Raw genomic sequence first — 26,153 nt, 5'->3', positions numbered from 1 at the left:
AGTATGAATAGAAACTGTGCATCAATTACAACAACTAAAATGTAAGGTGTTACAATGTTTCTGACTGAGTGTAGTCAAATGTATCTTAAAGACACATAGGGCCGGATTCATGAAGGCTTGCATGGATTCTAAGAGTAGAGTAAGACTCCATGCAGCCAACATGTCTGCCAAGTGATCCAGGAACAGCTGGCAGGGGCGTGCAAGAGAGCTCCTAAAACTACTCTTACACAGACAGGGTTAGGATATGCAAATTACCTCATTTGCTGCTGAAAGCTATGCAAATGAGGTAAATTTGCGACCCAGGAAAGCCTAACCTGTCCGAGTAAGAGTAGTGTTATTTGCAGAAATGTACTCAGTTGTCAACTGAGTACTGTTTTGCAAATAGCAAAATGGAGCCGTGACAGCTCCAAATAAAGGATTCATCCAGTTGAGGAAGCATGCCAATGGCCAAATATATGGCCATTGGCATGTTTTCCCGTTGCAAAATAAAAAAAAAATTTTTACCTCGCTCTCCAATTTTTAAGCATAGCTCAGCTCCGCACAAATGTGCTGCACTCTAAAAATCAGAAAAGCAAAAAATAAAAGGCACAAATAGAGAAAATATTCAAAATATTAATCTGCCATGCAAGTGAATGGCAGGCTGAAGAAAACATGGCTACTGAGTAGAGGTTGCTAAGGGGAGAAGCTCAGTCTGAGAGATGTAACTAAGCATTAGTAGGCAATCCTATGCAAATGAGGATAAGGACAGTGAATCCCAATATTCCCTGCTATGTGAACCATGTCCCTAGAGTGTAAGAGTAAGAAAAGGGGAGTAACAGAGTAGGAGATGGATGACATCATGAGGGAGTATGTATGAAAAAGACTAAGCTTTTTGGAGCAGCGTGACATGTGGTTGCTGTGAGTTACTCAGGACTAAGAGGGGTGTGTCTACAGTTGTCTAAACTGAAATCAAGAAACTGAAGGTGTACGCCATGGCTATCACTAAAGTTTCTTGCAAAGCTGCCTACACTGTGTGCGCGCGTGTGTTTGCGTGTAAACCGATCTAAGCCTGTGTGCACGGCTGTGCACCTGTGTAAGCCTGTGTAAGGCCGTCTAAGCTAGTATACACAAATGTGCACCCGCCTTAGCCCATGTAAGCCTGTGTAAGCCTGTGTGCGCGTGTGTGAGCGTGTTTGCGCTTGTTTGCGCGGCGCTGCCCCCGTGGACACAGAAATGGGAAAAGGAAGGAACGGAAGTAGTAGGAAGTTAACCAAGGAGAACTAGCAGAGCTGCCAGCTGAAATCAATCAGAATCAGCCAATTACACAGGCAGTACATTAGCCCAGACCAGCCCAGCACTTAAAACTCTGCAAACAACATTCCCCCATGTTTTTCTCAGAAACACTGCAACACTGCAGTCAACAAAGAGAAGTGAAAACTTAAAAAGCTTAAACTGAGACCTAAAAATGTTAGGGGCTGCCATTGCTGTTATAAGGCAACATGTGCAAGATGCTGAGGGTGGTGCCATTGTGAATGCTGCTGAGCAACCCACAGTGAGGAGATAGAGAAGAGTGTACAGACCCAGAGTAACTTACCAGGGGCTACATGAGCTGGAGATAGTGGAGCGCTATAGAGTGGACAGAGAGCTCCTGCAGCAAATTGTTGAGCTGTGCAGGCCACACCTCACACACAGAACAAATAGAGGGGAGCCCATCCCAGTCGAAACCAAGGTATGTGTTGGCCTAAGAATACTAGCAACAGGTACCTTCCAGAGACCAACTGGTGATATGATGGGGATTTCACAGGCATCAGCATCAAGGGTACTGCACCAGTTCCTGAATGCCATGTCAGCACATGTCGGTGATCATGTATATTTCCCCAATTCCCGTGAGGTATTGGCCAGCAATATGGATCTTTTCCAGCAAATAGCGGAATACCCTGAGGTAGTGGGTGCAATTGACTGCATGCACATACACATCAAAGCACCAGCTGGTGAGCGGGGTAGGGCATACATCAACCGCAAGGGCTTCCACTCCATCAACTGCCAGGTTGTGTGTGATGCCCAGGGCATAATACTTAATGTGTGTGTTGGCTGCCCTGGAAGCTACCACGATTCCCATATCTGGCATGTGTCGCAGCTGTACCAGACATTTGCAAATGGGGACATCCCTGACGGTCACCTAGTGGGGGATGTTGGATACGCACTGGAGCCATGGCTGATGACACCCATCAGAAATGCACACACACCTGAACAAGAACTCCATAATGAGGCACACGGACAAACATGAAATTTAATTGAGCGTGTGTTTGGGATGCTCAAGTCACGGTTCCAGTGCCTGGACACATCTGGTGGAGCCTTACAGTATTCACCAACTACATGTACCCAAATTGTCATGGTATGTGCCATGCTACACAATCTGATCCTGCGAAAAAAGTTACAGCAGGAACAGCATGGGGTAAGGCCAAACAGCCCCCCACCATTGCAAAGGCCTGCACAGGCACAGCGTGACTCAGAGGAGGAACAACCTGAGCCAGCCCCAGTAGGCAGAAGGAAGCATGCCCAGTATGCCTTGTCCTTGGCAAAGAAGCAACGCATAGCACATACACTGGCTCAGTACGAACCCTGGAAATGATACCTCTCACTGACTCGCACATAAAATAAAAGGGATGCTCAACTTGACACTACCTGTTTCCAAACATGTATAGGGAGTATAGTATGTGCATCTGACATAGGCAGCCCTGCAGCACCACCTGAGGCATGATTGCCATGTTTTATGCAATATAAAGCAGTGCTAAGCAGCTTTTACCAATATGTAGTATATGTAAACAAAATTGCTTGTGCAATGTTGGCCAAGGTCGGCCAAAGCTGAGCAAAGTCAGTTAAACATGCTCATATCTGCTTTACTGTACCTTAAGCAGTCTGGACTGTCCAGCATGAAAATAAAAATCAGTCACAAGGTTTGAACCCAGGGTACTGTGCATTATAGTCACAGTACTGAACCACTAAGCCATGATAGCATTACAGTGGTGCAGATACAGCAGGACAATTGTACACTAATTCAAACACAAAGCAATGCTGTATCATGCCCCTAATGAGGCAAATGGGTAACCTCACCCACATGCCTATACAGACAGAGAACATCAGGCCAGGCGTTGTGATGTGGGCTGTGTAGGCTATGAAGTCGCAAGCAAATATATGTGGCAATGGACGCTAAGACCTGTAGTATATTAGTATGCCTCAAGCCAGTATGATAGGCAACAGTACAGACTGTAACAGTGTCCTGTACATAGCAGTGCAGGCACAGCAAATGTGTATAAGTCAACCAACGATCGAAAAAGCAACTCCCCTGAATGAAACACCACGATCCACAGTATCCAAATCCTTTACTGAGCGAAGTACATAAGCAATAGGTTAAGTGCTTTCATCTAATCAATGTAGATTTCTTCAGAACAACTTACATACTCAATACTACACTTTAAATACTTTCTAAAAGCCCGCCAAAAAAAAAAAATCTAATTATCTAATTACCTAACCAATCAAGCATTCATTAAAATTTAAAAGAACAAAACAACAATCCCATTTTTATCATATAAACTGATGGATAATTATATAATTAAAAAAATTCATTAATATAATACTAAAACCTTCACAGATTTGAATGTGATAAAAATCCTTACTAATAAATATAATATATTCCTATATATTAAATTGATAAAATGTATACATAAAGGACTAACGAACAACATAAATTCATTCATATACCATAGTTTAATTTCTTAATAAAGGTTTGGTGGGAATATACTCATTGATGCCTGGTGGACTGGCTGCATTCAGTCTAATCTGCCATTGAATCTCTTTCTCCCCTAGGATAGATTTGATATCACACCCCCTAGGGTTGTTCCTAACCACTTCTAGAATGGCAAATTTGAATGAGTTACAGCCCTCACTCTCTACCAGGTGCCTATATAATGCATTATTCTTGTCCTTCTTCTTAATGCAATATGTATGGTCATATATTCTTTTGCTTAACCGTCTGTCAGTTTTCCCAACATAAAAACTAGGACAAGACATACATTTTCCCAGATATACTATATGTTGGGTCTGACAGTTTCCTTTTTTGAAAAATATTTTACTTTTGATGTTATTGTCCAGATGCAGACTATCAGTCTGTAAAATAAATGAGCATTGATTACAGTGTCCACATGGCTTAGTCCCTGTCACACTTTTATTCCCATCATTATAACGATTATTAGTTTTAACCTCGATCATTCTCTTTAAATTCATCCCTGTTTTGTAGACGAAGGTAGGTTTATCTCATATTTTATCACTAATCCCTTCGTCACAAGTTAGTATATTCCAGTTGGTCTCCAGAATATTCCTGATTTCTCCCACATGTTGTCCATACTGTAGTATATAGGCCTTATGGTAATTATCTCCTGTTTGTTTTTTGTTAACCTGATTGTGTGGTGTAAATTCCCTCCCCAATAAGGGTGGATATTTATTTCCCCATTCATTAGTCACATATTCAGTGACATCCTTAACCATTGATGATGGATAGCCCCTTTGACTAAACAATTGGCCAATAAATTTAATTTCTTCAATCATGTCATCCTTTCTGGAAGTCATTCTAGCTGCCCTAATACATTGCCCTTTCAGTATACTTTTTTCTGCTTATATGGATGATTACTTGAATATTCCAGATAGGCATTACAGAAAGTGTCTTTCCTGTATATCTTAGACTGGAAAGTAGTTCCATCACTAAAAATGTATGTATCTAAGTAATTGATACCTATCTTACTAGTATTATATGTACATTGTAAATAGGAAGTAGTTCCATTAATGTATTCTATAAATCGTATCAGATTCTTCTCCTTTCCTGTCCATAAAATAAATAAAACATCCAAATACCTGACATAACAAGCCATTTTCTCCATCCATGGTGTATATAGGATGTATTCCTCCTCCCAATCTAAGAGAACCATATTTGCATAAATGGGGGCACATGCTGCCCCCATAGCGACCCCTGATATTTGTTTGCAGTACTCTCCTTCAAAAAAAATATAGTTGTTGTCAAGAACCAGGTTCATAAATTCAGATAGGAGGTCTATCTTATCCCATTCTAGTCCACTATGCTTGTTCAGGCTATTAATAAACCTATTCATACCTTCTCTCCTAGGTATACATGAAAATAAATCTTTTATATCAATTGTAACAAAAAGTAAATCCATATTCCATAATTCATGTTGGAACTTTCCAAGAAATTCCCAAGAATCTTTGATTAAATGTGATATATTCGGATAAATATGTTTTAACCATTGATCAACTACCTTGCCAAAAGGGAAGGTTTTGCTACGACTTCCAGAAATAATAGGTCTAAATGGGGGGTCATGAATGTTTTTGTGTACTTTGGGTATCCCCGTGATAGTTGCTAAAGTGGGGTATTCAACCTTTAAAAAGTTATATAAATCCTGAGTAATATGTTCATCCAATAAAAATTCTTCCAGATATAAGTCAATCCTTCTATGGGCTATATTAATCTGATTTAGAGAGGAAACCTCATATTGGTCTGATGTATTCAAAATATCAAATATTCTTTGTATATAAGTGTCCATATCAAACAAGACTACACCTCCCCCTTTGTCAGGTGTCATAATTCTGATATTGTAAATATCACAAAGTGTAGTTAAGATAACCTCGTCAGTAGGACTCCAATTACTTCTACATCTATCTTTCTGTACATGTTTATATAATTCATAAATTTTCTTACTGACTACTTTTTCAAAATTGATAAGAGCATTGTACATGGGGGGTAAACGTACTTTTCATCCTCAGACCACTCATATTCGTGGTTCCAGGGTTAGACTCCCGAAAAAATATACCCAGATTGAGCTTCCTCATATATTTTTTAAACTCAACCAGTGTATCCACTATGTCAAACTTTCTCCTGGGTATATATTTCATACCTTTAGAAAAAGTAGAAAACATTTCAATATCTACTGGATGTTCTGTATAGTTATACATTTTGAAATCCCCTACACTACACACGACCCCATCAGTGACCATAATTCCAGTATTGGTCATTGTTTTCTGTACGGCTTCCAATTGTTCCATTCCCTCTGTCCCTCGTGCCGAGTTTCCCGTGGGCGATTCCCCCTCGCATACTGTTCCTGCTCTAAAAAATCAGTATTATAAAAATCCACTCTATGTTGTTCATGATTGTCTGCCTCCCCACCCCTAGCATTGCTACTGTATTCAGTTATTACATATCCCTTTTTGTTCCATTTGTACACAGTTGCATTCTGATATTGTTTGGTATCTCTAAAAAACTTTTTACATTTTCTATTGAACATCTTTTTACAATTGGTTTCAGCATAGTGGAACTGTTTAACATGTAACTTTTCCCACTGTGGATACAACGAGTCACTTGTTATAGATGTATTAAGTTCTTCCACCTCCTTCAATAACAAACTTAACTTGCTGTCGCTACAAGATATTATAAATTCCATAAACTGTATGCCAAAACCATCAAACATTTTGTTGCATATACGTATATTGGCCTCATTGAGTTCCACACCCATGGGTTGTTTGAAAAAACGTAACCCCATGGGTATGATACCACAATCTATGCATTTTCTAAGATACATATTGTCCATCTGTATGGCTTTAATGTTATTAAGTTTTTTTCCAAAGTTATAAACCATGTCCTTTAATGTACTGTTAGTATTATTAACTTGGAAATGTTTCTTATTGTAGTCGTCAGTACGGAATTCATAAGGCATTTTTAAAAAATTGTCCAAGTTGAAAACATTATAATTAGACATACCATTGTCTGTATCCGATAACTGACATTTACCTTGCTGTCTCGTATCTTTTTGTACCACTGATTTTGAACCAACTGCTGTGGAATATGTCCTAGAGGGTTGTATGCGCTTAGGTTTAGCTCCAGAAAAAAGATAAACGTCCTCCGAAACATCGCCAGACATAGTAGACAAGTTGAACTGTCCCATCTTTTGGCTGGAGGTGAAGTTCCCATAAGAGGTGGCGTTTATCTGCATAGGCTTACTCTCAGGAGCTCTCTGTCTATTAGGTATGTCTTCGGAGCTTCTACTTCCGGTATCAGAGCGCGGTGATGTAATCCCCTCTGGCACAACATTATCTGATGCTGTATTACACTTAGTTGTAGGCGGCGTCATAAGTTCCAACTATCGGGTGATGTCCCCTTTCAGAATTACAAGTTCAGAGTGTATTTTGTCAGCTTCATCCCTTCTTACAGGCGAAAAATTGGGAGAGATATCCCCGATGGAATCCATGGTAAAACAACTAACTCACAAACATGTATCCAGGGAATCCAGCAATAAAACAACCAACGATCGAAAAAGCAACTCCCCTGAATGAAACACCACGATCCACAGTATCCAAATCCTTTATTGAGCAAAGTACATAAGCAATAGATTAAGCGCTTTCATCTACTCAATGTAGATTTCTTCAGAACAACTTACATACTCAATACTACACTTTAAATACTTTCTAAAAGCCCGACCAAAAAAAAAAAAAAAACGAATTATCTAATTACCTAACCAATCAAGCATTCACTAAAATTTAAAAGAACAAAACAACAATCTCATTTTTATCATATAAACTGATGGATAATTATATAATTAAAAAAATTCATTTATATAATACTAAAACCTTCATTGATTAGAATGTGATTGGTTAGGTAATTAGATAATTAGTTTTTTTTTTTTTTTGGCGGGCTTTTAGAAAGTATTTAAAGTGTAGTATTTAGTATGTAAGTTGTTCTGAAGAAATCTACATTGAGTAGATGAAAGCGCTTAACCTGTTGCTTATGTACTTCGCTCAATAAAGGATTTGGATACTGTGGATCGTGGTGTTTCATTCAGGGGAGTTGCTTTTTCGATCGTTGGTTGTTTTATTGCTGGATTCCCTGGATACATTTTTGTGAGTTAGTTGTTTTACCATGGATTCCATCGGGGATATCTCTCCCAATTTTTCGCCTGTAAGAAGGGATGAAGTTGACAAAATACACTCTGAACTTGTAATTCTGAAAGGGGAAATCACCCAATTATTGGAACTTATGACACCGCCTACAACTAAGTGTAATACAGCATCAGATAATGTTGTGCCAGAAGGGATTACATCACCGCGCTCTGATACCGGAAGTAGAAGCTCCAAAGACATACCTAATGGACAGAGAGCTCCTGAGAGTAAGACTATGCAGATAAACACCGCCTCTTATGGGAACTTCACCTCCAGCCAAAAGATGGGACAGTTCAACTTGTCTACTATGTCTGGCGATGTTTCGGAGGATGTTTATCTTTTTTCTGGAGCTAAACCTAAGCGCATACAACCCTCTAGGACATATTCCACGGCAGTTGGTTCAAAATCAGTGGTACAAAAAGATACGAGACAGCAAGGTAAATGTCAGTTATCGGATACAGACAATGGTATGTCTAATTATAATGTTTTCAACTTGGACAATTTTTTAAAAATGCCTTATGAATTCCGTACTGACGACTACAATAAGGAACATTTCCAAGTTAATAATACTAACAGTACATTAAAGGACATGGTTTATAACTTTGGAAAAAAACTTAATAACATTAAAGCCATACAGATGGACAATATGTATCTTAGAAAATGCATAGATTAGATCATACCCATGGGGTTACGTTTTTTCAAACAACCCATGGGTGTGGAACTCAATGAGGCCAATATACGTATATGTAACAAAATGTTTGATGGTTTTGGCATACAGTTTATGGAACTTATAATATCTTGAAACGACAGCAAGTTAAGTTTGTTATTGAAGGAGGTTGAAGAACTTAATACGTCTATAACAAGTGACTTGTATCCACAGTGGGAAAAGTTACATGTTAAACAGTTCCACTATGCTGAAACCAATTGTAAAAAGATGTTCGATAGAAAATGTAAAAAGTTTTTTAGAGATACCAAACAATATCAGAATGCAACTGCGTACAAATGGAACAAAAAGGGATATGTAAGAACTGAATACAGTAGCAATGCTAAGGGTGGGGAGGCAGACAATCATGAACAACATAGAGTGGATTTTTATAATACTGATTTTTTAGAGCAGGAACAGTATGGGAGGGGGAATCGCCCATGGGAAACTCGGTACCAGGGACAGAGGGAATGGAACAATTGGAAGCCGTACAGAAAACAATGACCAATACTGGAATTATGGTCACTGATGGGGTCGTGTATAGTGTAGGGGATTTCAAAATGTATAACTATACAGAATATCCAGTAGATATTGAAATGTTTTCTACTTTTTCTAAACGTATGAAATATATACCCAGGAGAAAGTTTGACATAGTGGATACACTGGTTGAGTTTAAAAAATATATGAGGAAGCTAAATCTGGGTATATTTTTTCGGGAGTCTAACCCTGGAACCACGAATATGATTGGTCTGAGGAGGAAAAGTACGTTTACCCCCCCCCCCCATGTACATTACTCTTATCAATTTTGAAAAAGTAGTCAGTAAGAAAATTTATGAATTATATCAACATGTACAGAAAGATAGATGTAGAAGTAATTGGAGTCCTACTGACGAGACTATCTTAACTACACTTTGTGATATTTACAATATCAGAATTATGACACCTGACAAAGGGGGAGGTGTAGTCTTGTTTGATATGGACACTTATATACAAAGAATATTTGATATTTTGAATACATCAGACCAATATGAGGTTTCTTCGCTAAATCAGATTAATATAGCCCATAGAAGGATTGACTTATATCTGGAAGAATTTTTATTGGATGAACATATTACTCAGGATTTATATAACTTTTTAAAGGTTGAATACCCCACTTTAGCAACTATCACGGGGATACCCAAAGTACACAAAAACATTCATGACCCCCCATTTAGACCTATTATTTCTGGAAGTCGTAGTAAAACCTTCCCTTTTGGCAAGGTAGTTGATCAATGGTTAAAACATATTTATCCGAAGATATCACATTTAATCAAAGATTCTTGGGAATTTCTTGGGATGTTCCAACATAAATTATGGAATATGGATTTACTTTTTGTTACAATTGATATAAAAGATTTATTTTCATGTATACCTAGGACGGAAGGTATGAATAGGTTTATTAATAGTCTGAACAAGCATAGTGGACTAGAATGGGATAAGATAAACCTCCTATCTGAATTTATGAACCTGGTTCTTGACAACAACTATATTTTTTTTGAAGGAGAGTACTGCAAACAAATATCAGGGGTCGCTATGGGGGCAGCATGTGCCCCCATTTATGCAAATATGGTTCTCTTAGATTGGGAGGAGGAATACATCCTATATACACCATGGATGGAGCAAATGGCTTGTTATGTCAGGTATTTGGATGATTTATTCATTTTATGGACAGGAAAGGAGAAGAATCTGATACGATTTATAGAATACATTAATGGAACTACTTCCTATTTACAATGTACATATAATACTAGTAAGATAGGTATCAATTACTTAGATACATACATTTTTAGTGATGGAACTACTTTCCAGTCTAAGATATACAGGAAAGACACTTTCTGTAATGCCTATCTGGAATATTCAAGTAATCATCCATATAAGCAGAAAAAAGTATACTGAAAGGGCAATGTATTAGGGCAGCTAGAATGACTTCCAGAAAGGATGACGTGATTGAAGAAATTAAATTTATTGGCCAATTGTTTAGTCAAAGGGGCTATCCATCATCAATGGTTAAGGATGTCACTGAATATGTGACTAATGAATGGGGAAATAAATATCCACCCTTATTGGGGAGGGAATTTACACCACACAATCAGGTTAACAAAAAACAAACAGGAGATAATTACCATAAGGCCTATATACTACAGTATGGACAACATGTGGGAGAAATCAGGAATATTCTGGAGACCAACTGGAATATACTAACTTGTGACGAAGGGATTAGTGATAAAATAGGAGATAAATCTACCTTCGTCTACAAAACAGGGATGAATTTAAAGAGAATGATCGAGGTTAAAACTAATAATCATTATAATGATGGGAATAAAAGTGTGACAGGGACTAGGCCATGTGGACAATGTAATCAATGCTCATTTATTTTACAGACTGATAGTCTGCATCTGGACAATAACATCAAAAGTAAAATATTTTTCAAAAAAGGAAACTGTCAGACCCAACATATAGTATATCTGGGAAAATGTATGTCTTGTCCTAGTTTTTATGTTGGGAAAACTGACAGACGGTTAAGCAAAAGAATATATGACCATACATATTGCATTAAGAAGAAGGACAAGAATAATGCATTATATAGGCACCTGGTAGAGAGTGAGGGCTGTAACTCATTCAAATTTGCCATTCTAGAAGTGGTTAGGAACAACCCTAGGGGGTGTGATATCAAATCTATCCTAGGGGAGAAAGAGATTCAATGGCAGATTAGACTGAATGCAGCCAGTCCACCAGGCATCAATGAGTATATTCCCACCAAACCTTTATTAAGAAATTAAACTATGGTATATGAATGAATTTATGTTGTTCGTTAGTCCTTTATGTATACATTTTATCAATTTAATATATAGGAATATATTATATTTATTAGTAAGGATTTTTATCATATTCAAATCTATGAAGGTTTTAGTATTATATTAATGAATTTTTTTAATTATATAATTATCCATCAGTTTATATGATAAAAATGAGATTGTTGTTTTGTTCTTTTAAATTTTAATGAATGCTTGATTGGTTAGGTAATTAGATAATTAGTTTTTTTTTGGTGGGCTTTTAGAAAGTATTTAAAGTGTAGTATTGAGTATGTAAGTTGTTCTGAAGAAATCTACGTTGAGTAGATGAAAGCGCTTAACCTATTGCTTATGTACTTCGCTCAATAAAGGATTTGGATACTGTGGATCGTGGTGTTTCATTCAGGGGAGTTGCTTTTTCGATCGTTGGTTGTTTTATTGCTGGATTCCTTGGATACATTTTTGTGAGTTAAATGTGTATAAGTGTCAGGTGAAACCCACATCCTATGTACACTCACAGTAACAATCCGTTGTACCGACGGTTAGAAATGTACAAAGAATAGCTGTCCCCCCGTCTGTAGAAATGTTGATAGGTCTATGCAAAGTGTCTCATGGAAGCCTTGCAGGCACAGCATGATCCCTGTTGATCTCTGACACAAAGGTGAGCCCTGCTGTAAAAATACACCTTGATTTACCATACACATATGGTATAAATGTGTATACTGTGCGTGCTCACACACTCCAGCAAATGTAATGGATTTCAATCTGCATCACACTGAAAGGTCATACTGGGCATGCTCACACACAAATAAATGAAGCAAATTTCAGGCAGGAAGATACTGAAAGGTCATACTGGGCATGCTCACACACTTAGGCTAAATACGGATGTGATGATAAGGGATCTATGGACAAACATGTATAGTCATCTCTACTTCCAGAAACACATTCACAAACTGGTATGAAAATCCTGCTATCTGTACACACAAACTGCCAAGGTCTGTGCATGTAGGTCAAAGGAGATTGCCACTACTCAGCAGTCATCAGACCTGTCAGAGACTACCACAACACACTTGCGAGGAATCTGACTAGGCACGTTCATCAAATAGAAAGAACAATGAAGAACCTTAACAAGAGGATTACTGGCCTCAAATAGTTGCCCCATGCAACAAGAATGAATGTAACCCAAGCTGTACTCAGTGGCATACTGTCTACGCAGCAGATCTGTGCCCAACAGACAGGTCCATGTCATGGTTACACTCAGACGCACATTCCCACAGTAGTCAGGAAACCCTCTTATGTGGCACACCTCATCACAAAATGTGTCTCATGCAGAATAAAAGAGGACATTGTTCCCCTCTACTCACCACTCACTAGAACTATAAAAGAGTACAACACCACTGTTGCTATGTACCTCACAAGACAACTACAACAACTGGAAAGCCAGCAGCAATACCTCACAAAGAGCATTATTGGCCTGAAATACATGCCATACACAGATCATTGCAAAATGCTCCATCTGTACTCCCTTGCATATCGCCTACTCATAGGTGTTCACTGCATAACATCCAAAGCTATGTCAAACATGCAGCTGTTGGATATGATCCATGTAAAACACTCACAATCACCCTGACCTTAGGACCCAAGACCATGAGTGAAATACAAAAGGAAGTGGTGTAGCCATTTACCTTATGGATATCCACACCTCCAGGTTACTGCCACAGCATGAGGCCTTGGAGACCATGCAAGTGCAACTAACATTGGGCAAAGCTTCCCATCAGATTGTAGCCTGCTACAGATCATGTACCTTGTCTCAGGAACCTCGCTCAGTATTGTGGAGAACAATGGCAAATATAAAGGTCATGTCAAACACCATTATATGAGGAGATTACAACTACCCAAACAATGAGCGGGTGAATTACTCGTATACAATGTCCTTTGCCCAATGTGTCCTAGAGTTAAGAAAACCTAACACCCTGGAACAGCTGGTCAGCATGCCCACTAGAGGTGACAATGTACTGGACATGATCATCACCAACATGGGGTACCAGTGTTCCAGAAGAGAGATAAACCCCTCACTGGTAATATCAGATCATTAAGTAATAACACTGGACATCCACATCCCACCCCCACATCCAGTTAATGAAACCACTGTGAAGACATTTTCAAAAGCAAACAGCACACTTCCCAAGACTAAATTGGAAAGTCCCAAAGCCCTCTTGCTATAGGATAATGGTATACAATCTGCCAAGTCATTTACAAGTGCATCCTGTGAGCATCTACAGGGATGCATGGATCGAGACATCACAAATAAAAGCAAGATGCACTCCTCCAAAAATAAGAAAACAATCTGGTGGTCGTTGCCCATAAATAAGCTAGACAACAGAAGGAGGAAACTAACACCTGATAGAGCCAACTTCACTAAAGAAAAGGCATCACTGATCATTATTAGGATGAAACAATGATCGCTCATTAAATAATCCAAGCACAGTTTATAAAGACAAACTGCCAAGGAATGCAAGAATAACAATCACAAAGCCTTCTGTAGCTATATCAGACAAGTAGGTGTCAACTTCCAAATATGCTGTCAGCTACTGAAAAAAGTAATGACATACACCAAACCAACTTTCATTGCCCACACCCAGGGGGACAAGTGCAGTGTAAACTCCCCCCTATCACCCCCAAAAGGGCCTGTGTCTATCATAGAAGGATGCAGAGACACAGACGTCACGGACATGCATGTAAAGACAGCCCTCACCAAAGCTAAGAATATAGCATCAATGTGACTGTAAGTTGTCCCAGGCTGCATCCTACACTAGGCCCACAAGTAACTGCACCCTCACCTACATTCATTGCCCAGACTCAAGCATATCTCAGGCTATGTACCCAAAGAATGGCATACACTAACAGTCATCCAGCTCCACAAAGGGTGTGCCAAAACAGAACCTAGAAACCATTGCCCAACATGTGTACTCAGCCTGGTCTACAGAGCAATTGAGCAATTTGTCATGGAACCCATACACTGAGACATTGGAGATCTCCAGACACTGGACTCTACATAACCTCACCTTGTTAAAGGCATAGCCTGGCTCCCAAACCTAGTTGACTTATTTAAAACAGTTACCATAAACATAGATGGAGGTGAAAGTAGTCCACACAGCCCACCTGGACCTCACTAAGGGCTTACCACGCTATTCCCCACTCCATCATCATGGACAAGTGTACCAGCTTGAACATGAACAGCTATGTCACAGGATGGGTGGCCAAGTGGCTAACAGATCAAACACACATGTTCATAGTTGTGGGTGCCATGTCCAACTCTAAGCCAGTCACACATGGCATCACACAGGTCTTGGTCCTGGGACACCACCTGTTCAGTCGATACTGCTCAGAGGTACAGGAAAGCATGGCAGGTGTAAGGCTGAACAGATTTGCAGATGACTGGAAACTGTGGTCCATAATTAACTGTACAGCTGACACAGACATCCTCCAGACGTGTCTTACAGAGACAGATACTTGGTGTCAAAACAATGGCCTCAAGCTGAATGGCAAAGAATGCATAGTCATCCCCTTTGGGTAATACAAAGTGCACACAAATTACCGCATAGGTGGTAATCCAGCATGTATGAAGAAAGTAATTATGGTCCTGGGGACACAGGTAGATAGTAAACTCACCTTTGATGATCACATGGCCAAAGTGTTTAGACATTTGTTCAATGTAGGCCAACTAATGTCACCTAATGTAACACACTTCATATAATCTGTTGATGTCACCATCCTACAAATATACCTGTGGAAAAGCAAACCTCCTGAAATATGTATAGCGTGTAATGTTAATGCATATTCCTGTAGTATAATGAAGTAGTTAGATAGGGGTTTGAATCCGGCACTTGGCGACTGTGTGTGTTCCCGATGGGAAGAAACAACCTTTTAGGAGAGTAGTGAACCACCTCATAAGTGGTAATCTAACCTTTGTCAAGTCTGATGATGTCAGTATCCTACAAGTATACCTGTGGAAAATCCAATCCCCACTAATCTGTATAGCACGTCATGTTAATGCATACTCCTATAGTGTAGTGAAGTAGTTAGATAGGGGTTTGAATCCTGCACTTGGCAACTGCTTATGTGTATTCCTCTTGGAAAGGAATAGCCTTTTATGAGAGTAGTGAAACACCTTAAAAGTGGTAATGTAACCGTTGTCAAGTCTGATGATGTCAGCATCCTACAAGTATACCTGTGGAAAATACAACTCCCACTAATCTGTATAGTGTGTCATGTTAACGCATACTCCTCTAATATCATGAAGTAGGTAGGGATTTGAATCCTGCACTAGGCAACTGTGTGTGTGTTCCCCTTGGGAAAAACAAACTTTTAAGAGAGTAGTGAAACACCTCAAAAGTGGTAATCTAACCTTTGTCAAGTCTGATGATGTCAGCATCCTACAAGTATACCTGTGGAAAATAAAACGCCCACTAACGTGTATAGCACGTTGTGTTAACATGTACTTCTCTAGTTTCATAAAGTAGTTAGGTAGGGCTTTGAATCCTGCAGTGGGCAACTGTTTGTGTGTGTTCCCCGTGGGGAAGAGCAACCTTTTAGGAGAGTAGTGAAACACCTCAAAAGTGGTACTCTAATCTTTGTCAAGTCTGATGATGTCAGCATCCTACAAGTATACCTGTGGAAAACAAAACTCCCACTAGTCTGTATAGCACATCGTGTTAATGTGTATTCCTCTACTATCATGAAGTAATTAGGTAGGGGGTTGAATCCTGCACCGGACGACGCTGTGTGTGTGTTCACCTTGGGAAAAAAAAACACCTTTTAGGAGAGTAGTGAAACACCTCAAAAGTGGTAGTCTAACCTTTGTCAAGTCTGATGATGTCACCATCCTACAAATATACCTGTGGAAAATAGAGCTGACAATAATGTGCATAGTACGTCATGTTAATGCGTACTCCTTTAGTATTGTTAGGTAGGGGATTGAATCCTGCACTTGGTGAGTGCGTGAGCTTTATGTGTGTGACACTGTTGGTCAATGTATTGAGAGTTTTGCTTTTACCACTGTATGACATATCAGTATGCATTGCACATGTGAGCTAGCTGTGTGTCAAATACATATCTGTACATGTTACCTCAATGATTGCATGTGTGGGAACCCCGCTTTCTCCAAGAATACAGCTGTCATCCTTGCCAGACTGTGCTGCTGCTTCCCAGAGCTTAGGTCACATCTGTATGCTTGTGACAAGGCCAGCCACTGCAGTGATCCCTGGCCTAGGTCATCTGTGTCATACAAAGTCATTACAATTCCTATTGGAATGTGTGAGTGAGGGTCTATGGCCGAGGTGTATTTCGGACCTGTTCAAACGCAGCAAAGTGTGTCCATGATGACCATTCATAGGTGTAGAACAAACTGTGGATATGCATGCAGACCCCATATTGCTTATGTGATCCACCAAGGGATTCCAGAGTACCTTTGGAAATGTGATTAACAAAGGAGAGATGACATAACACTTGGTTGCATGTACACATCGGTACACGTTCATCATGCTGGTGGCTACTACCTATGTGGTACTGTGGGGATATGTTCCTTATAGGTGGATGACAATGCTTAGTTTGGCTTATAGCTTTACAGCATGGGTTTGACAACAGGCATCTGTCTGTATCATACCCTTGTGGAGTATGTGTGTCATCTGGAGAATGCATTATAGGCCACAGTATGCATTACCAGACGTGGACGGACATATCCCTACTGTGATTGCTTGTACCTAAGAGAGCTATATGGCAAACAGGAGTGGTCTCAGTAATGGGTGCAGGTGAATACCAGTGTTTACTGGCATTGTATAGTACCTGAAGGATCCAAATGTTCCTTTGTGTCCTACATTTCTGTGTCGGTTGTCAAGACATCATCTAACGATTGGTTATTGTCAGTCTGCTGAAGTGATGTATACCACCAGAATGCAAAACAATGACAGATAGTAACAGTATCACCCACAGCACAGTGTCAAACCATGTTATACACACATGTGTAGTCAGGTGCCGGAATGTGTGTAGTACAATGCATACTGGCCAGCAATAGAAACTATGGAGTGTTACTGTGTAATACAGAGCATGTCACCCTGGCCATGTGTCCACTATGCATGTACATGCAGACAGTGCACAACTGTACACCTCCAAATCTGTGCTACACACATCCCACACATACTGTCCACTCTCTAACACATGCTGCCAATACTGCACACATCAGCCAAGTGGCACGTGGCCAGACAATACACAATTGGAACCAACACTGGTATAAACAACACTACAATGACAATCATAGCTTTAATGTATCATGCCTACTCAGCTACACCTTCAAGCATATCATTACACTCTACAGCTGACAACATGCTAACATTGCTATACTGCTATATAGACACCCTGTGCATCAGCACCATGGTAGCCTGTTCCTGCATCGATGTTACAGATGACAGGAGGCAGCACAGGTTTCATCATATGCACAGGGTGTGTTGTTGGTTCGCCAGAGGCCTACAGTGAGCCAACCAATTGACATGTATGTGTGTGTGTGTGTGTGTGTGTGTGTGTGTGTGTGTGTGTGTGTGTGTGTGTGTGTGTGTGTGTGTGTGTGTGTGTGTGTGTGTGTGTGTGTGTGTGTGTGTGAGGGGCAAGAATATTGTAATGGGCCAATGTTGTTGTAATGTGTGTGGGTATGTGTTAGCCCTAGGTGTCTGGAGTATGTGTGTGTGTCTGCATGCAACCAGTTCCACCATGTGGCTGCCATATATGGGTATTTGTGGGACAGCCACAGACTGTACCTGCGAGGATTTACAGATCACCATCTCTGGCCATGGATACGGTACCTGTGCCTGGCAGGGGTGCTACTGACACTATCAGGTACCAAGCCAGACTGGGTACTATCCCCAGAGGTGGATGGATGCACACTGGATACAGGTCCCTGCTGGGACTGTCCAGAGCCACTTGCACGTGGTCTTCTAGGACATTCTATGGACAGCCCACCCCCAACATTGCTGGGGCTGGTACTGGCACTATGGGAGTGGCTGTGGCTTGAGGGACATCCGCGGCGACTTCCAGCTGCTGATGTTGCTGGCATACATCCATGTCGACGTCTCAACTGTTCCACACTGTCCTGACACATGGACATGACATTGGGGAGGATATCTAATATCTCTCCCCAACGTCTATCAGTGACCTCAGTGTAATGTTGGATGGCACCTGCTAGGTCACGGATACTGTCAATGACAGCAGTGTTATGGGCCCTCTGTGCCCTATGTCCCCGTGTGGTGTACCATTCCATACATGCCTGTGCCTTCATGACAGCCTGGAACATGTGTGACATTGTCAGACCTATGGCACATCTGACAGTAGCATGATGAGCAGCAATGCACCTATGAGAACCCCTGGACATCTGCCTATGTGGTACCCTTCCAGACATCTGGGTATGGCTGCTGTGTTGGGATGCATGTGCCATGGATACCACACTGTCCTGGACAATGCCAACAGTACACTGTCCATCAGCTATGGGCAATGGTGATGGATGTATTGGCAGTATGACTGTATGCATGGATGGGGTGGACAGCTGTGTACTGTCAATTGGTGGCCCAATGACAGACCCTGGCAAACACGCCTGTGCCTCAACACACCTATCTTCATTATCACTATGTGGCTCAGTGACATCACTTTCCCTGCTGCAGTGAACCAGCCCTAACACAGCACCTGTGGGAGGGAGACAGGAAACACACTTTACGACCTGTACATGATGTTGGCACACATGCACACATGCACACATGAACACATGCACACATGCACACATGTACACATGCACACATGAACACATGCACACATGAGCACATGAACACATGAACACATGCACACATGCACACATGCACACATGAACACATGAACACATGCACACACGCACACACGCACACATGCACACACGCACACAAATACACTCCTCACTACAGCAGATACCCACACACACCACCAGCAATCCAAAACATACTTAATAGTGGTTGAAGGTGGGTTACAGTATCACAAGGAAAACAGTCATATCACACATGCCAGCATGCAGAAAGTTTGTTGCTCAAGACCATGCAGTGCGAGTATAGACAGCCCGTGTTAATAACAGTATACATGGCTTTGATGCATGTGTGCTGTTGTTCGGTGATTGGCCTCACAGCCACTTGTTACATGGGTTTGTAAGGTGCCCAATAGAGAGCATTGACTAACATGAATGTGTTATGTGTTGAAGAGTATCGCACAGCCCAATGATAGACCTCTACCCCTCAGGTATATTATGTGTGCTGTGTGCATGACATGTAGGATACTGAAGTGTGACCTTACAGCGGGTGTCTGGATATGCTATGTGTAGCATGTTAAGGTGTACTGTGTATGACAAAGTTGTGTATGTTGTGCACATGTGTAGCAACTATGCCTATCCAATGTCCAGCATGGTGTTGCTGCTCTGTGTACTGCATGTGATTGAGGCAGCTACTAGAATTACTGAGATGTGCATAGGCTCACAGCAAACATGCACAGCATGCATTATGCATAGGTGTGTTACATGTACATGGCCTACACCTCACCTATGACATGCATATTTCATTAGCAATATTAAAATTATAACACACTCACCAGCATCGACCAGCTGCCTTGCTGTCATGCCAGAGGGACCTACAAGAATATGAGACAGTTTGTCAGTGGCCACTACTGTGCCATTGCTACTGTGAGTTTGCTAAAGTACAGTAGTACAACAGTCGACAGTCACAGGTGTACGGATTATATTCCAAATATCAGTATTGCACAACACTATGCAGTACAACTGCTAATCACACAGTACACATGTCACATATGCATAATCTACCAATACAGATTACATTAGTCTACAGATAGGTCATGTTACCTGCACGCTCCATGTCAACATGCTGGGTGGCTCTGTCCTCCATGATGACACATGTCAGTTGCTGTTCCTGTGGTTGGCCAGGAGTCACCACACTTAGGAGCAGCTCCTCCACTCTGGTGAGGGGGGATGAATGGCCACCCCACCACCTGTGGCAAGCTGTTGTCGATGGATATCAGACGCACGCTGCCAGACATGTCTAATTAAATCACTGCAGTGATGGCGTACCTGCTCATATGTCCAGTTATGCATGCCTATGTCATTTACCCGACGAACGAGATCTTGCCACAGTGGAGTCAGGTCATGCTGGTCCTGGCTGGTTCTAGAGAACAGCAGGGTGTAGTGTTGCACCAGGCTGTTGTGTATTTCCGCCTCCTCTGCAGCTGTATAAGATGGGTTCCTTTGGTGGGACATAACCCTGGAAGACAATTAAACAAGATATGTGAGCAAGTTAAGTGGCATACTTAACATCCTAAAGTACGGATATCAATTACCTGCCATATTTCGCATCCGATTGGTTGTCAGAGGATAGACATGTTCAATACCACATATTAGTGCTCAGGCCACAACTGGCTGACAGTGCCTGCCACGCTCTATATATCAAACCATGTTCTGCACAGCAGCAAAGAGAAGCTATTATGTAAGAGTATACACCAGTACATGGCACACTGTATGTGACACAATGCACCACCTAGCCACAGGAGGTATATATCAAGCTAATGCATGAAGAAAGATGTCATCCATTGCAATGAATGTAAAGTACAGTTACAGTATTACCAGTATACCACAGTAGTCTTTGATGCCAAACCCCTGCCTAACATATGTGCACAATTGTTGATATAGGTGTCATACTGCTGTGCTAGAGTATACATGTTGCTAGATACACACGTATATCCTGTAACACAGATATGATTGAGGGCATGGTACAGGCATAATTACACACACATCAGACATACATACAACACACAAATGTATGCCAACCCAGATGAGCTTTACCTGTGTACCATACAGTGCTGTGTGTCACTACTTACAAAACCTTATGCCTGTGGTATGTAATCTGTGAGGACTACAGGGAACACACAAAACAGTGTTTCCAAGCAATGTGAACATACACCATACGGTACTGTTTAGGTCTACAGCTTCAGGTAGTACTACAGTTCATATGGGAGTTGGATTCACCAGCAGTACCACTCACTAAGCATGCATGTATTGCTTTAGCCTACAATGGGACACCACAGTCGACAACAAGGGACTACTTCACACCATATACCATACTAATTTTTCTGCCTAGCAATAGCATACACATCTTTTACTGGGATCACAGCTAGGACACAAACTACCATGACAGAAACAATTTCACACTAAGCTATCACACCTTTACAGACCTTGCACACATTCACCAACACATTCACCATCACGCTCAGTCAACCTCACATAGCAATTATTGCACTAAGTACATGTGTTTGTGCATCGTGTCATGGGTAGGTAATATGCTATTGGCCTTAGGGCCTACAGCAGCCTAGCCATATGCTACCCTGGCCTTTGACACACATGTAATTTAATTTCACTTGCCCCTGTCAACCAGAGCCACAGAGATGATTCCCAGGGTGAATTTCCTATCTCCCAAACAATCATCAGGAGTATTTATGACAACTGCTAATGAGGAGCTTTGTTTGCTATTGATAGGTGGTTTGTTCCAGAGTATGGCATGTCTCTGAGTTAGGACTCTATCCCACCAGCATGTGCTGTTTAGTGAGCTGACAATGTGAATGGCCCTATAGCATGTATCTGGGAGGGATTGTAATATGTCTATGTGGAGGATGTCCAACAGCTATGGGTGTGACATAGCTCAGTATGTTAGGCAGAGGTCACCTCTGGGTAGGCGGTATGCAACACAGTGTAGCTGTGGTTTTGTGAGTCGGTCTGAATAGGGCATCTGTTTGAGGCCAGTATTACTCTTTGTGAGGTATGTCTGTGGCCTTTCCAGTTGCTGTAGTTGTCATTGTACTCTCTAATGGGTTTTAAGTGTGATGAGTAGACTGGAACACTGACCTATATTTCCCTAGATGACATACCTTTTGTGATGACGTGTACCAGTGTGGCACTGTGATTATCAACGGGGAGGCTACTGTCCACCTGTGTCCCATGTTCCCTTGTCACACCTTCGGTGTTAGGTAGACTACCACCTATGTGGTAGTTAATGGGTACAGTGTTCTGGCAAGAAGGGATGGCACTGCAGTGTCAACACTGAGTTTCAGTCCATACCTTGGTCGCCAGGCACCTGTCACAGTAAGTATGCCCCATGTCTCTCTCCTTCTATCTATAATCTATATATATATATATATATATATATATATATATATATATATATATATATATATATATATATATATATCTATATACATATATATATAAATACACACATACACATAATCATCCATTGCTGTACATATAGATGTACATATAGGCACATATACAGTCCACTATTCATGGTGGCAATATCAATTATGCGACAGTTGTGAGATATACAGTTATGTAATAATATTGCACAGTGTTGTGCAGACTGCATTGAACATGTCCTCAGCCCATGTAGCTTTAGCAGGCCTCACTGGCTGCAACACTGCAAAACTGACAGAGCATACCCACAACGTTTAATCACCACATGTCATATACCAGCACTGCATGCTGTTTTCTTTGCCACACACTACAACCTACATAGAAATATGCACATAACAACCTTCAACAACATATATATATATATAGATATATATATATATATATATATATATATATATATATATATATATATACACCCTTCACAAACATTACACCCTTCACAAACAGTTGCAGTATGTCCCTTGCCCTATGCACATGTACAGATACATAGAGATACGTACTGCTGCCACATATGGATGATTCACAGTATGTACAGTACTCTTCATAAACATCTACTACATGCCAGCAAATACATATGTGTTACATACCTTTCCTTTGTATTGCTCTGTTCCATCTGTTTTTAAAGCAAATATTTTTTTTTATTTATTATTTTTTTCTCTGTCTGTTGCTGTTGCTCTTTATTTTTCTGTGTCTCTCTGTTTCTGTCTCTTTGTCTGTCTTTGTCTGTGTCTGTGCCTGTGTCTCTGCCTCTGTCTCTACTCTCTCTCTCTCTCTCGCTCTTGCTGCAATGAGATTATTGCATGTGTGGACAGCAAGTACAGCCTGCTTTTCTAGGTATCTGCACATGTGCATGTGATGTCCTCTGCACCAGTTGGTGCACACCATTTACTAATTACATGCAGCCTGCTGTGTGGTAATTGCAGTACTCACTGTCATAGCAGCCCACTGCTTTAAAATGCTAGGTTAGGTAGGCATAGCCCTTTCAGCTTTCCGAAGTGGGGCCCATGCTTGCTTGCTGTGGACACCGTTGTGTCAGTCAGAAGGTTGGTATACTTCTTATCTCTGAAGCTGGTTGTAGCCAGTGATATGCATGTTGTACTCAAACCTGAATGTTGCTGCTTCTAGTACACACTTGTCAGTGTAGAATTTTACTCACCCCTCCAAATGCTTACACAAGATACATGGGAGTATGTACTTTCGTTTCTAATTAGACTATTAACTGCCATACAAAAGTAGTTATTGCAATGTATTCCTCTGGCACATGAACTGTTTGTGAACTACTATACTGTAAATATTAATTACCTCAGTTCTGAACAGTTTGTTGTTTATTTGTGTTGACATTAGCACAGGCTGCTCAAGACAACTGGACACATTTCAGTACTGAGTATGCCTACCTACTTCCTTGGTAGAGCCCGAATACACAGGTATATTGTTCTTTTGGGTAGGGGTGCAGAAGTGCAGAAGTGCAGAGAGCATTATATATTATTGTGTGATATTTATCTTGCTGAACATACAGGGTTGCTGTGTACCTGTTAGTCTAACAAGGCAAGTAGTCTGTCTGCAGAGCTCCCACTTGTGGACATATCCAGATGGTAGTCAGAGGTTAGCCTATTATTCTTTGTCTGTGCACCACACCGGTCTTTTGTGCACTGGAACAATGACATTGTCACAGCTGGTTGATAACAGTACATGGCTACATCCTTTGATATTTCTGTGTTGTACTCCTACATAAGCCGCTGCCAGGCCTCAGATACACTCAGGTGTATATTTGACCAGCCTCAAGGAAAGGTACATATAAGTGAGGTACACCTGTAATATATTACAGACATTAAGTTGAGACTGTGAGAGAATCAGAGCATATGTATTAATTCACCTTTTCTGATGTGCATGCAGTGTGTACTCTTACTTATTGACATTATTCATTAAGTGTAATTCCCCACTTTTCGGCCTACCATCAGTACTTTTCAGAGGGATTCTGAGGGACAAAGCTAACATTTGTTTATGAATCAGGGACATCCCTGAAAAGCAGTCATAGTTGGGAAGTATGGCATCTGCCCTATTCAAATATGCCAGTGTTTATCCTGCTCTGATACTGTGTGGGGTTTGTAAAATGCTACTGTAACATTATTTCCTGCTACAATGGCTGGTTCTATTTTCACAGTCATGTCATGCAATTCCACAACAACTGCTGGTAAAAATCCACAGAACAGGATTTGTGTTATGACATTTCTATTTTCCCTTTACATTCACTCATTGTAATGCATGATATGTTTATTACAGCACCAACTTGTTGTATATCTACTGTGGCCTAGTGGTACTTCATGCAGTGTAGTGTGTCCAAAGTCTGGAGTTCGAGACTGAGGTGTTTTATTTTGCTGCTCAGCAGAACAAGGGTCCTGCCATGCAGAGTGACTAAGGCACTTTTAAGCAGTTGTAAGTGGGTTTGCGCGGGTTTGCGCAATGCTTAGCAATACTTAGCTAAGTGCACACATGCGCACACTCGCTCAAACCCGCTAACTACTGCTTAAAAGTGCTTACTCCCACTAACCCCCGCGCTAATTTCTTTGAAAGAAAAGAAAATAGGGAGATAGGAAAGTGGGGAAAAAGGGGGTACAAACAGGGAAAGACAGTAGGGAAACCAGCTTGGGATGTGCAGGATGGGTGTAGGGAAGGTCCATAGCTGCCCATTTCTTTACCAGCAACAGCTGTGCATATGTTAGGAATTTGGAGTGAAATTTGAAACCTTCCACCCCTGAGAGAGGGGTGAGGACAACAAAGTATGTTGTACTGCCAATTATAATTATCAGTTTACATGTCCAGCGGACATGTGTGCGAAATGGGCAGCTATGTATGGGGCGTAATTTTTTTGTGGGAACAGAGTGCCCTTTTTTTTTTTTTCTCAGGTGAGAGTGGAATGTGAGGTAGAGGAAGTAGGTATATTTGGGGAGGTAGGTTGGGGAGGTAAACCGACAAGACAAACAAGATGCATACAGGGGCGGAATATGACACATGGGGTGGGTGAACATAATTGACAGGGACGGATGTTTGGAAATCGCAAGCCCATGAGCCCATAGATGGTAAAAGTGGAACTGAGATCCCCACGCATGGGCAGTCACCACTGCCCCTTCACAGCCCCGTGGGTGGCTGTGCTGGGGGCTGCGTAGGAGGGGCAGGCTCACCCGTGAGCCACGCCACTCTCACCTTGAGCTGGCATAGGGGATCAGCGACTGAACGCTGGATCTTCCTACGCACCACAGCCAGGACCCTTTGGAGGGTGACAGGTGGCCCTTCTCCACCCACGCTTGCATGGGGGATGAGCCCCATCTCCTGC

This window comes from Protopterus annectens, chromosome 1.part1 (genome assembly GCF_019279795.1).
Source record: "Protopterus annectens isolate FY-2018-M chromosome 1.part1, PAN1.0, whole genome shotgun sequence".
NCBI lineage: Eukaryota > Metazoa > Chordata > Ceratodontiformes > Protopteridae > Protopterus > Protopterus annectens.
The sequence above is the reverse complement of the archived record's forward strand: the minus strand, read 5'-3'. Positions refer to the sequence as shown.